This window comes from Schistocerca piceifrons, chromosome 1 (genome assembly GCF_021461385.2).
Source record: "Schistocerca piceifrons isolate TAMUIC-IGC-003096 chromosome 1, iqSchPice1.1, whole genome shotgun sequence".
NCBI lineage: Eukaryota > Metazoa > Arthropoda > Insecta > Orthoptera > Acrididae > Schistocerca > Schistocerca piceifrons.
The window spans coordinates 328,204,590-328,207,302 of NC_060138.1; the positions used below are offsets into that span (position 1 = coordinate 328,204,590).

The following is a 2,713-nucleotide window of genomic DNA, read 5'->3' on the forward strand; positions in this document are numbered from 1 at the left end:
AGCTTCCGACGACAAGGTTTTCGCTTTCCTTGGAGACGATTTCCGCAAAGAAGGAATGTGTAATAGTAGAATGTAACTTAGTTTTATCAAGGAAAAGCTTGTACAAAGGAAACTATATAGTTATTTTATAAAGAGTAGTTTTTATATGTTTAAAACATTTAAAATATATTTTTATATAGAATAATTATAACTTTTTAGTAGCTAATTAGCAATGTTACAGAAATAACAATGGTATGACTATATGCGCATAGCTATTTTATGAGTATTTTAGTAAAATTTTCAATCCTATTTTCTCTATGTAAATAAAGGCATTTTGAAACTGTCATTTAAAAAATGACTCAAAGCTGGAGTTGCCTCTGGGAGCTGGATTTTGAGGCTGATCCACGTAGATGGTAGTAAATATTTAAGGACAGAGTGAAAAAGAAGGCGAAATGTCGTGGAATCTTTACAATTTTTTTGCTTGCTTTCCGATAAGAAATTGACTACAAAACTAATAGTTAATTAATGAAATAAGTGTTCCTATGTAAGAACATACTCTTTTGGAATAACCTCCACTTCTAAAAAGATTTGAACTGATTTCGCTGAAGATAAGTATTCCATCCGAAATTCAACGTTCGGAAGAAATAGCTGGCCGCTTTAACACAGGGATTCAATAATCACATCCGTACTGTAGCGAACCTGTTAAGCTAAACTTCTTCACTCCGAACTTTTTTTAATTTATGGTCACTTTTTCTGGAGTCTGACCCCGTGTGCGCCGCTCACAGCTACATGACGGACGGCGCTTTGAAATCTCCCGCCAGCGCGCCGCCGGCGTAGGCCATCCTTCCACCGCTCACTATCTACGATGAGGGGCACCACACGCACAAGCCACCGCAGGGCGCAAACCCATATGACGTCACTGCTCGAGATACTGACTGGCCGGCGCCTCCTATTAAGTAGCCGCAATTCAGAATTCGGACCCAGGTTTAGTGCATCTATAGACTTATCAATATTGGTGAGCAAGACTGCAGTGAGGGGAAGTACTTCGTTGTAGCCTAATGCTACTAAATAGCACTCCGTCATCAGGCCACAAGTGGCCCATCGGGACCATCCGACCGCCGTGTCATCCTCAGATGAGGATGCAGAGAGGAGGGGCTGTGGTCAGCACACCGCTCTCCCGGTCGTTACGATGGTTTTCTTTGACCGGAGCCGCTACTATTCGGTCGAGTAGCTCCTCAATTGGCATCGCGAGGCGGAGTGCACCCCGAAAAATGGCAACAGCGCATGGCGGCCCTGATGGTCACCCATTCAAGTGCCGCCCAAGCCCGACAGCGCTTAACTTCGGTCATCTGAGGGGAACCGGTGTATCCACCGCGGCAAGGCCGTTGCCATAACGCTACTAAACATTAATAATATTCAAGGACCTACATAAGTGTGTCTGCATTCAAGACAATCTGGCTCTATCAAGAACATTACTGTTACTATAAATAACTCCGCACCATAGAAGAACATGTTTACCAAGCAGACCGGTTGACCACACGCTCTAAACTTTCCACCTTCTCACGAACACACACCCATCACTGGCTCGGAGGCAGAAACAGTTTTCATTAGAAATCGTAACAGGCCTCCACCTTGCCCTCCATTGAGCTCTCGCTTGACACCACTGAAGTCCCAAATACGATATTACAGTTCCTGTGTTATTCTGAATTATGATGAAAAGTTCCTTTGGACATGCGTGCGTGTCCAAAGGATCAGGCACGTGGCTACCGCGTCTATTATGAAATACATTAGATATATTCGCAACGGCGAATATGGACAATCATCGGCTGTAGAATAGATTGGTGACAATGAAAATTTGCGTCAGATCAGAGCTAGAACCCGGATTTTCCGGTTATCGCGAGTGGTCGCCTTACCATTTGGCTATTCGTGGACGACTCACGGCCAGACCAAAACGCATGGTTGACGACATTGGAAATTTGGGTCTGGCCGGGAGACTTGTATGGATAGGCAAATGGTAAGGCGGCCGCTCCCTATAAGCGGAAAATCCGGGTTCGTGTCCCGATCCTGCACAAATTTTCATTGTCCTCATACCATTCTACAGTTGATGGCTCTCCATATTCGCAATTGCGAATACACTTAATGCAGTCGCAAATGGCGGTGGTTTGGGGTCACTGGAATGCACGCTACAGGACGTTTGGCCGGCCGCTGTGATCGAGCGGTTCTAGGCATTTCAGTCCGGAACCACGCGGCTGGTACGGTCGCAGGTTCGAATCCTGCCTCGGGCATAGATGCGTGTGATGTCCTTAGGTTAGTTAGTTCTAAGTAGTTCTAAGTGTAGGGGACTGATGACTTCACATATTAAGTCCCATAGTGCTTAGAACCATTTGAACCATTTTTAGGGCGTATGGCTCGGAGCTGTCCTTGAAGTAACCGGTTTGCAACAGCTCATTGTGTCACTGTGGTGCCAACTGCTGTTCGAATTGCTGCTGCAGATGCAGTATTATACGTCAGAGCCATATGCCAAATACGACGGTCTTCCATCTCACCAGACCGTTCGGTTTGGGGGCCATGCCATGGTTGACGCGGCTTCCCCCATCGCAGGTCCTCCCTCGGGCATGGGTGTGTGTTGTCCTTAGCGTAAGTTAGTTTAAGTTAGATTAAGTTAGATTAAGTAGTGTGTAAGCCTAGGGACCGACGACCTCAGCAGTTTGGTCCCAAAGGAACTTACCACCAC

General features: G+C 45.8%; 1 pseudogene; it reads right to left on the reverse strand.

The window, feature by feature from the left end:
* Window positions 1-1,251: 1,251 nt before the first annotated feature.
* On the reverse strand, window positions 1,252-1,369 carry LOC124723728 (annotated as a pseudogene).
* Window positions 1,370-2,713: the final 1,344 nt, after the last annotated feature.